This window comes from Cicer arietinum, chromosome 6 (genome assembly GCF_000331145.2).
Source record: "Cicer arietinum cultivar CDC Frontier isolate Library 1 chromosome 6, Cicar.CDCFrontier_v2.0, whole genome shotgun sequence".
In the NCBI taxonomy this organism is placed as follows: domain Eukaryota; kingdom Viridiplantae; phylum Streptophyta; class Magnoliopsida; order Fabales; family Fabaceae; genus Cicer; species Cicer arietinum.
In genome coordinates this window covers 57,824,195-57,836,604 of record NC_021165.2, presented here as the reverse complement: position 1 = coordinate 57,836,604, position 12,410 = coordinate 57,824,195, and positions in this window count along the sequence as shown.

Sequence of the window (12,410 nt, the reverse complement as noted above, 5' to 3'; positions counted from 1 at the left end):
TTGCTGCTGCCCATGTTCCTTTTTATTTGGATGTCAAGACACGCCCCGTATTTACCAAGGCGTGGCTGACTTTTATTAGGAGCAGCAGCAGCAGCGACCGATTTTCCCCGATCCAGATTTTTTGTTGCTGCAAGTTTTGCAGCTTTATTACCCTCCAGCCTTTGTAGTTTGGCAGCCCTATTAACCTCCAATTTTTGAGGTCTGCTGCCTTTTTTTGGCTGTAGGGGTGGTTTATTTATTTGGACCTACAAAAATGAGGTAAAATGTTAGTTTATTGAATCTGAAAAAATAAAAAACCTTAGGCAATAAATGTGACAAACCTTTTCGGGAGATGTAACTGATTTGTCCTTGGGAATCTTTTTTTCGAGGGCAACAAGGTGTGTGGGCCATGCCACGTAACTGCCAATAGCGTCGCTTAAGAACTTCATATCTCCATCGTTGTCCGGTATGGGCAACGGTGCAGTTGGTTCGAAAGCAACCGTAGGCGATACTTTGACATGGCCCGCGGGGATCGGAATATTGTGCAATACTTCTCCCGAAGTATTGTGCAATATTCCTTTTCCCACCTTCCGTTGAGTCGGCGAGGACAAGTATAGGACACATGTAGTGACACCCTACATCAATAGTTAAAACATAAGTACAGTTAATATATAAGTTTGTTTAATACATAAGTAATTACATAAGCAAGTAAGTAGTAAGTAATTAATTACCTCGGGAATACTCTTCAAACCGACGTTGCAACTCCCGGTTTCACTCTCCATTTGTATTTCAGGTTGGAGCTGAACCGGAAGTTGCTTGTCTTTATTCGTATTCACCAAGAGTGCCACTTGCTCCGATAAGATTCTGAGCTTCTCTAATACTTCCTCGTTGGAAGGTTTTTGGCGCTTCTCTTGAGGAAAAAAGCTTTTGGGAGTTACGCCAAATCCTTTCCCCCTCACTCGACCGGAATACTCAGGGACATTAAACACTTTCCCAAGAATGTCCCTGCACGTATCCTTGTTGCCCTCTTGAGTTTCAGAACTTTGTTCAATAGTTTCCTAAAATACATGTAACATTAAAAAGATAAGTTCAATAGCATTTTTAAAATACAATATTAAAAAATATTAAAGTGATAATATACTTACACAAAGTTCTACAACTTTCTTGACATTTTCATTATCAACCACTCCTTCTTTGTTAACACGCGCTTCCTTCCATAAGATATGACGACCCAAGGGTTGATCGGCTTGGGTGTCTTTTCTCTATTCGTTAAAATCATAAACAAAATAATACAAATTAGTTACACACTATAGTTTATAATACAAATTACAAGTGATGTTTAATTACTTACAATTTTTTGTTCAAGGCGTGCATATCCCATACGTGATTTCTTGTATGGGTGTTTTGGGTTGCTTGCCCGTTCGCGATTTGCCTTACTAATATTCTATATAAAAAAAAAATAGCAATTGTGTAAAAATTTAAAATACGCTACGAATATGAATAATAAAACACAAATGCTAATAAATTAATCACTTACGACAAACGCCGGGTCAGAACGTTTGGAAACAAATGCACTCCATTCATCCTTTGATATATAATGTTGATATATCTTTGGAGGTTCAGCATTTGTGTTTCCTTCTCTATCTTTTAGATAGAAATTTGAGAGATGGGATCTAAATCCACGATGGATTTTCCCAGCAACTCTCAAAACATATGACTTTCGTTCCTCATCAAGAACAAAAGTGGTCTGCAATGAAAACAATTATAAGTAATGTATTTTACAGAAAAAAAATTATAAATGACAAAAGAGTAGATCAAAATATTTACTTGAATGTCATTCCAGATGATATCTTTGGCATCCTTCAACGCCTTATCTCTCCAGTTGTCTATTGTTATTGGGACATTTTGACGAACAACAGCCCCAATGTAGCTTACAAACATGGAGCTGTTGGGGTCAACTGGCTGACCACTCTCGTTCCAGCCAACCTAATAAACTCATATAGTAAGTACATGCCCTAAACCCTAAAAAAAGATAAAAAAACACACAGCAAACAGAGTATATATAGTATACCTCAAATTTAATGCCACTGCTCCGTGCTTTAATCACCCTTTGCATGATAGTTGCACCACGTTTGACTTCTTTTTCGTAAGTCTTAGAGGTGCCAACTTCTTCATTTTGAACTTCTAAATCTTTGTTTGTATCCATTTAACTACAACAAGTTCAACATGCACTTTAGTATAACATCAACAAGCTCAACATGGATCATGCATTATTATAAACAAACTCAACATGTATCAGTATATCTTAAAAAAGCTCAACATGCATTCTAATGATTACAAAAATTTAATAACATCAATACCTGAATAATGATGGTTCGAAGAAAGACGAAATGCAAAGAAAAGAGGGTTTGCAGAAAGTTCACAGAAATATGGTTCACAGAAATACGGTTTGAAGAAATACGTAATGAGGGTTACGTATTTCAATGAAAATATATTGTGTGAAATGGGAGAGATGATCTTGGATGGAAATAAGGTTCGAAATGAAGGAGATGATCGTGGAAATAAGGTTCGTAAAGGACGGGATGATAGGGTTTGCAAAAGAAGAGAAGAAATGAAGGTTGAGATGAAGGTTACGTAATGAAGAGGAAACTGAAGAGGTAACTGTTATATATACGTAACACTTTTACAGCGCTTTTTATAAGCCTTTTACAGCGCTTATTTTGTAAAGCGCTCTAAAAGGCTTCTTTAGTTAAATTTTTAAAAGGCTCTTTTACAGCGCTTTTTTCAAATAAGCGCTGTAAAAGACCTCCGTGTGTTATTATGTTATTTGAATGCCTTTTACAGCGCTTTTTTCAAATAAGCGCTGTAAAAGACCTCCGTGTGTTATTATGTTATTTGAATGCCTTTTACAGCGCTTTTTTCAAATAAGCGCTGTAAAAGACCTCCGTGTGTTATTATGTTATATGAATGCCTTTTACAGCGCTTTCACACATAAGCGCTCTAAAAGGCTTCTTTAGTTAAATTTTTAAAAGGCTCTTTTACAGCGCTTTTTTCAAATAAGCGCTGTAAAAGACCTCCGTGTGTTATTATGTTATATGAATGCCTTTTACAGCGCTTTCACACATAAGCGCTCTAAAAGGCTTCTTTAGTTAAATTTTTAAAAGGCTCTTTTACAGCGCTTTTTTCAAATAAGCGCTGTAAAAGACCTCCGTGTGTTATTATGTTATTTGAATGCCTTTTACAGCGCTTTTACACATAAGCGCTCTAAAATGTCTCTTTATGTTAATTTTAAGAGGCTCTTTTACAGCGCTTTTCCCAAATAAGCGCTGTAAAAGACCTCCGTGTGTTATTATGTTATATGAATGTTTTTTAAAGCCTTTTACAGCGCTTTTCCACATAAGCGCTCTAAAATGTCTCTTTATGTTAATTTTAAAAGGCTCTTTTACAGCGCTTTTTCCAAATAAGCGCTGTAAAAGGCCTTATTGTTTTTGTGTTTTGTTATGTTATGTTATTTTTTAAACAAGCTCAACATGCATGCAAAACCCACATAGTAGTAACTGGTCACCACAAAAATCCCTTCCTCTTCACCAAACTCTTCTCCTTTTATGCATCTTCTTCACAAACATCAAAGCTTACTCTTTCACAATTCAATCTCCACCTCAACACCCTTTTTATCTCTTTACATTCTCTTTCCTTCTTAAATCGAAACTTAATTGGTATTCAGGATCATTGCCATGTTGCGAAAAATGGGTTTGTGTCTGGTGTTTTTGGGGATTCCCATGATGCGTACAAGGTGTTTGAAGAAATGGGTTTGTGTCTGATGTTTTTTGGATTCCCATGATGCGTACAAGGTGTTTGAAGAAATGGGTTTGTGTCTGATGTTTTTTGGATTCCCATGATGCGTACAAGGTGTTTGAAGAAATTAGGTGTCTGATGAATATTATTTTTAAAGCTTTTTTACAGCGCTTTGTCAAATAAGCGCTGTAAAATGTCTTTTTTACTCACTTTCAAAAGAGTCGTTTACAGCGCTTTGTGTGAAAAGCGCTGTAAAAGGTATAAAACACTCATTATTTTATTTTTAAAAGGATCTTTTACAGCGCTTTTTAAGATAAGCGCTGTAAAATGTCTCTTTATTTTATTTTTGTGTTTGGTTTATTTGGGTTGGGATGACATTAAAAACATTTTTATCATTGTTTATTGGATTAAAAATATTGTTATCATTGTCTTTATCACAATACTTTAGGAGATGATGAATTATTAGAAATGAGTATTCTGAAGAATCTATATATATATATGCACTGAGCAAAAGAGAATCTCTCTATTCAGTTCAGTTCAGTTCATGTAAATTACTAATTTATATTCAGTTCAGTTCATGTAAATCAAGCTAAATATAAAACACTCATTGTTACATGAACTTGGTATAAAACACTCAAATCAAGCTAAATATAAGCAGAAAATAAATTAATCAGAAAATAAATTAATCAGAACTTAGTATAAAACACTCAATTCAGATTACATGCATATTTACAATAACACAGTTCAGATTACATGCATAGCTTATATAAAACAATTAAACATATATATACATTAAGATGCCCTTCTTCTTTTCCTGGTGACATTCACATTTGTTTGTCCATTTACAATACGAAACGATGGATTAATCCAAATTCCCTCATCATGATCATCTCTAAGATATAAACCATCATCAGTTGAATCAATTTCATGTGGTTGTTGTGATGTTGCAAATAAAAGATCATTACCAACATCTTCATCATTATTGTTATCATCACTTATTTTATTGGTCGATAGGACAACAGACCATTTATCATTAGAAGGATCAGTGACATAAAACACTTGTTGAGCTTGCGACGCTAAAATAAAAGGCTCGTCTTTGTATCCCACCCTATTAAAATCGACAAGCAAGAATCCTGACTCATCAATCCGAACGCCATTATTATTATCGACCCACTTGCAACCAAATATGGGAACACGAAACATTGTGTAGTCTAACTCCCATATGCGCTCGATAACCCCAAAATATGATAGATTTGCATATATTGGGTTTTTGTCTTTTGCACTTGAGACATGCATCGCTTCAGCTACGAGAGTGACTCCACTATTTTGCATAGTGGTCTGATCATCTTGTTCTTTGGTATAAAATGTGTAGCCGTTAATAACATAACCAGTGTAAGAAAAGACATGTAAGCTCGGACCATTTGCTAGCCACCTCAATCTATTTGAAATTGATCCGGGGTCTATATCAAATTTTGACATTATGTGATTTTTTAACCATGTTACAAAACTTCGATTGTGCTCTCGAGTTATCCAATTTTGATTCCTATTCATGTTCAAACGAGATAACTGATCAATGTGTATTGTAACATACGGTTGAACCTCATCATCATTGTGCAGAACATACAATTGTGCCTGCTCCCATTCTGTCCTTGATATAGTCAGTAGTCTCCTTCCAGTTATCCCTTCTCCTGATAGTCTTCCCGAATGACGAGACATGGGAAGCCCTATGGATTCAACATTGGACAGATATTCAGTACAAAATTCAGCAGCCTCTTCAACAATGTATCGTTCAGCAATACAACCTTCTGGTCGACTTCTACTTTTTACGTACCCTTTTAATATTTTCATATATCGTTCTATCGGATACATCCATCTCATATAAGCTGGCCCACAAAGTTGTGTCTCCTTAACCAGATGAACAGTAAGGTGAACCATTATATCAAAAAACGATGGTGGGAAATACATTTCAAGCTCACACAAAGTAACAACAATTTCCCTCTGCAATGTCGGTAATTTCTGAGGGTCGATCACTTTACTACAAATTTCCCTGAAGAAGAAACATAATCTAGTTAAGGCTAGTCGAACTTTTTCAGGTAAAATGGAACGTATACCTATTGGTAGCAAATGCTCCATTATAATATGACAATCATGGGTCTTCAAACCTTTTAACTTGAGGTCTTTCATACAAACCAAATTTTTAATGTTCGAAGAGTATCCTTCTGGAACTTTAACTTCGTGTAGAAATTTACATAAAACAATTTTTTCCTTTCTAGATAGAGTATGAGCGGCTGGAGGTAGATATGTGCGATTTCCTTTCTTTACTGGAGCCAGTTCATTTCTTATTCCCATATCGACCAAGTCCAATCTTGCATTGACGCCATCTTTAGACTTTCCTGGAACATTGAGTAACGTACCAATAACACTTTCAAATACATTTTTTTCAATATGCATCACATCGAGGAAATGTCTTACATACAATGACTTCCAATATGGCAATTCAAAGAAAATTGACTTTTTCTTCCACCCAGTTTTCACCAGCTCTCCCGCAAAAGGTTTGCCAAATTTATTGGTCAAACCTTGTACTTTTTCAAGTATTTGATATCCAGTCGGTGCTAAAGGAGCTTTACCTTCCTCTGATTTTCCATTGAATGCATTTCTCCACCCACGATACTGATGACTATAAGGTAAAAATCTACGATGTCCAAGAAACACATTCTTCTTACAATGTTTCAACCGCATCCAATTTGTACTCTCTTCACATATAGGACATGCACACTGACCTTTAATGCTATATCCTGATAAATTACCATATGCTGGAAAATCATTAATTGTGCCGAACAACATAGCCCTCAAATTGAAACACTTTTTCCTATACCCATCATAAACTTCCACACTTGTCTCCCACATACTTTTTAAATCTTCGATTAGAGGAGTCAAGTATACGTCGATATCATTCCCCGGTTGTTTGGGTCCAGAAATTAACAGAGACAACATCATAAACTTACGCTTCATACATAACCATGGAGGTAGGTTATATATTACCAAAATCACAGGCCACGTGCTATGTGAGATGCTTTGAAGACCATGTGGATTCATTCCATCAGTAGAAAGTGCAAGTCTTAGATTTCTTGACTCTATCCCGAATTCAGGATACTCGTGATCAATTTTTGCCCATTGTGGGGAATCTGCAGGGTGTCGAAACATTCCATCTCTAATTCTTTCATCTGCATGCCATGTCAAGTGTTTTGAATCTTCTTCACTGCGATACATGCGCCTAAATCTTGGTATTATAGGAAAATACCACACGACTTTTGCTGGAGTAGATTCTTTCTTCTTATATCGAGAGACATTGCATTTCGGACACGCCTTAAGTAGTTCATATTCGTTTCGAAATAAAATGCAATCGTTAGGACACGCATGAATCCTTTCGTAACTCATTCCAATAGAACACAAAATCCGTTTAGCCTCGTAGGTTCGACTGGGAAGTTCATTATCATCTGGCAACATATCTTTTATGAGTGTTAATAATTCTGTAAAGCTTTTATCAGACCATCCATTACTCGCTTTTAAGTTGTACAACTTTAATATCGCTGACAGTCTTGTGAATTTAGTACAACCATTATATAATTCTTTCTCTGCATCACTCAACAAACTTTCAAACATTTTAGGACAATCTCGAAGATCTTCTTCAACTGCTTTTGCAATCTCATCAACTCGGTCCGGCTCATATGTATCTGTATCGAAGTCAGTTGAAGCATATGTCGAACTATTCTCAAAATTAATGTTTCCTTTTTTTTTTTTTCTCACCATGTCTTATCCAACATGTGTAGCTTTGATCAATTCCATTACATACTAGATGTCCTTCTAATTCATCTTCTCTAACACGTTTTCCAAAACAACATTTTATGATGTATGTGTCTTCCAAGTATACATTGCAATGTATCTTTGACGTTTACAAGGAAAAGTTCCCAACAATTTCACTTCAATCATATTGGCCATAATACAATGGAATAGAATTGTGCCACAATCCAGCCATGAGAAGAGATCCAAAAGGTCGTCCACAATCCACTCGCATTCATACTTAATTGGATCAACGGGAGAAAAATACACACCCCAAAAGATGTAGTTTGTGTCGGAACGAAAGGCACACCCCTTATCGTACTGATGCTCCCGATGTAAATTAGTTCATTATAATAAAATTAGTTCATTTTGTATTTGTGTGTTTAATTATAATATTTAATTAAAATTTGTTATTTTTATGGACTCCATTTTATTTAAATTTTTTAATAATTATAAAACGTAAAAGTTAACTAGATAATTATTATAAAAAAATTAACATTGTATTTATTTATTTAATTAAAATAATAATTACTTAAATTAATAATTAATGAAACTTAAATTAATTATTTAATAAAAAAATATTTAATTAAATTAATAATTCATGAAACTTAAATTAATTATTTAATTCAAATAATAATTATTGATTGATAAAATGTATATTTATTATTATGAAAGATATTAACCAAAAATAATGTGTTGCATTATTTCACATTTATAAATTATAACTACCCACTTTCTCAGTGGATATATCATTATTAATTGATCAAATTCCCTATGTATGTGTCTACTAAATATCACTACTAATAAAAAAGATTTTATAAATAATAAAACAGATTTTATAATTAAAAAAAAAATTACATTGAGAAGTCGGTATGTGGGGACTGATTTCTCTTCATTCTTTTTTAAAAAATAAATAAAAATTTGAGAAGTTGGAGTTTGAGAAACCGATTTCTCACTTGGAAAAATTGAAAATTTTAAAAAGGTAGTACTTTGATATTTAATTAGTAATAAATGGTAATTTGATTTTTTATTTATTTATGGTAGAACAAAACCACCTCAAAAGTTCTAATCGCATATTCCAGAAATTGAACCCCTAAAGAACAAATGATGAGAGGAAAATAAAATTGATATTCTATATGCTTTATATTTTTATCGATAGTGTGTCTTTTGTTAATGTAAAAATGTATTTTAACTATAATCCTCTTATTGATGTTTTGATGAAAATAAAAATAATAAAAACAATTATACTCTAATTATTTGTTAAGTGTGCATATTAAATTAGAAGATAAATATTTATATATTAATGACTATCTATTTTAAGGTAACATAAATTATGAGTAAATTAGAGATAATAATCCAAGTATTCTTAACACAAAGAATATTATTATCACTTAATATACAAGTAATTATCTTCACTAATATAGTAAACAAAAGCAGAACATTGCTTCCACCAGCATAATTACCAGAGGCGCGTGCCAAAATGCGTGCACCAGAGGATATAGCTACCAGAACAATGACTTGTATTTCTTTTTGCTTTTAACGCTTGAGAGTCATACTGCAGCTCACATATTGCAATACTTCTTATTGCTATATGATGACTTGCTCTATTAGTAAACATAATTACTTGTTTATTAAGTGATAATATTCTGTGTTAGAAACACCTAGATTATTATCTCTAGCTTATCATAATTTATGCTACCTTAAAATAGATAGCCATTAATACAAATCATTGTCTTCTAACTTAATATGCACACTTAGCAAACACAGTTAGGAAATAATTGTTCCTTATTTGTTTTTTTTTTGTCATCATCAAAACATCAATTAGAGGATTGAAGCTAAAACTACTTTTGCACTAACAGTTTTAAAGATCGATTTGCTTTAAATGTTGATATCCAACGGTAATATCCGACCTCAACGAAGACTTTTCTCAACATTTAAATAGAAAGCGATAAATATGAAAAAAAAAAGAGAAAATGAAAAATGTAATGTACTAAGAAAAATTTATGTAAAATCCTAGAACAAAAAAAAAATAAAATAAAAGAATAAATGAAAAATTATCTTAGTAGAGAGTTATTAGAATTGGTGTAAATCAATCAAGTTGTTTGATATACTAGAATTGATATAGGATTTAAAAAATAATATTCTCTTAGTGAGAGTTAGAATCCTAGAAACAAACTTTGTGTCAATTCAGACTCAAATTGGGACTGACGTAAATCAATCCGATAACGGTAACAAATATTTCTTCCATAAGAGGTACCTGAAGAGGCATAAGAATACTTATGAATCTCAACTACAGTTTCCAGAAAGTTGAGAAGGGTTCTAATGGTGACAGCCTTGAGAGGCTAATGAAGAATACTCAAAGGAAGAGACAGAGTAAATAATACTTGTATGCTATTGTTTAAATAGTGGATTAAGTCATTGACAATACTTTGACAAAATCTCTATGTAATTGGACTAGATATAACAACAGTTTATTGTGAACTACTATAAAAATACACGTTTTCCTTCTCTATCTCCCTCTTTTATTTAATCTAAGTTCTTTATGATTTCACTTTATTTTATCTAATCTATTTTATAATCATAAGTTGAATGTTTTGATGAAGAACATATATATATATATTTTTTTGTTTAAGCAACTCATATAATTTTCATAAATGTATTAGTTCCCCCCACCTTTTTCTTACGACTACTTAACAATCTGATTACTTTATAAAAATATTTTTTATTTTTAAAAATTTGTGTTAATTTTACTTGTTAATAATGATGTAAGAATTTTTTTTTGAGGTTAACCATTGTGTAAATTTCTAGAATTAATATTAAAAATATAAAAAAAAAAACTTCTTTTTTTAAGCAACAATTAGAATGCAAAGTCATCATATGATAGAATTGACATCTCAACTATGTTACGATAACACCCCAAAACTATTAGCAACACCCTAATAATTTTATTAAATTAAAAATATAAAAAGAAAAAAAGTAAAAAGTTTTGGGCACTAGGTCAAAATCCAAGGAAACAAGGATGGACAACACTGCCTAATTAAAAACCTTACTTTGAAAATCCGAAAGGATAAAATCAAGTGCAGTCCAATAAAATAAACATGATTAACAAACTAAGGAAAATATCAATGAAAACGGAAAAAGGAAATATCATATCGATTCGAGTTAAAGTAATTTCAAATACTATGTGGAGGCAAATCCCATTAAGTAAAACAATTAGTGTAAAACTCAATATTAACAAGCTTGTCAGCACACATGTTTCCTTCTCTATATATGTGAGATACGTGGAACTGCATTTGTCTTGTAAAACATATGCAATTCAACCATTTAGTTTTCAACTATTACAAAACAATATTATAATTAGTAAAAGATTGGAGAGCCAACAAAGAGTCACATTCTATCTAGAGGTGAAACCAACTTTTAGAGTGAGTGATCTCAATAGCATACATAACAATAGAAAATTCATCATGAAACAATTTAGAAACACTCAAATAATATGAGAAACAGTCAACAATAGAGCCACTTGACTTCCTAAAAATAGCACCAATAGTAGAAATGTCAGGACTACCTCTAGAAGCACTATAAGTGTTAAGTTAACTCAAAACATAAGAAGACTTCAACTAATTAACTTGCATAATATTAAAGGCTGTTGGAGCATAACAATTAATAGAAAAATATTTCAGAATAGAGAATTCTTACATTGATAATGATGCAACATCCTTATACAATTTACTTGAAACAGATACAACAGAAGAACCATGCTAAATAACGCGTTGAATGTTAATTAACTTGTTATTAAAAGCTAGTGATTACAGGAAAATCGAAAAACCTATATTGTGTTAATGATAGCAGAGAGGACAACGTCCTCAATGAAGAACTTCAATTTTTACTATAGATATACAAAATAAAAGAACTGGAAGAAAAGTCCTCAAATCATAAGACAACCAATATAAAAATCTTTGTTTTCATTGTTCACTTTTAAGAAGTTCTTATTACATTAAAATGTACATATATTTTAGAAAATAAAATAAAAATTCTCAAAACAAAGTGATATACGAATTCTCCTTATATTAAAGGGATGGTGGTGGCGACCTCATTGTTAAATGGTGTTGATGAGGTGTATTAGGGAACGAGAGAAAAAACAAGTTTTCTATTTTTGTGTTTTAATTATATTATTTATATTTTTTTAATTTAAATGATATGTCCTATTTTTATTGGATGTGACTAAAGATGACTTGTTAAGTGGGTGACCTTGCAAGAACTTTTGGTGGAATGGTATATTTCCATGATTAAGTTTGGTTTAAATATTTATTTAATTTTTGTAAATATATTATTTTTTAATTCTAATTTCTATATATTTTGTTTGTTTGGGTTTAGTTCATATAAAATTAAAGATGTTCTTAGTCTATAATGTCAAATCTATATTAAAAAAAATCAACAAAATTATTGTGACACGTGACTCTATAAATAAACAATAATATATTATATTTTATGATATATTAAAAATTAAAATATTTTATATTATCAATAAATAAATTTATTTATTTATCACTTAATAATTAGTGTTATTTTATATAAAAAATATAAAATAAATTTCTATTCATAGTTTTATAATAAAATAAAATTAATTATTAAATAATTATTAAATAATATATAAATAAATAACACTATATGTCATATAAAATTGTTACTAAGCAGCAAGCTGATACGGCAATTAAAAACTAAAATCTTCTCAATGACATGGCAATTGCCATATTTTTGAACGACTACAAATCACTTGCTAAAAGTTAACCAACTTT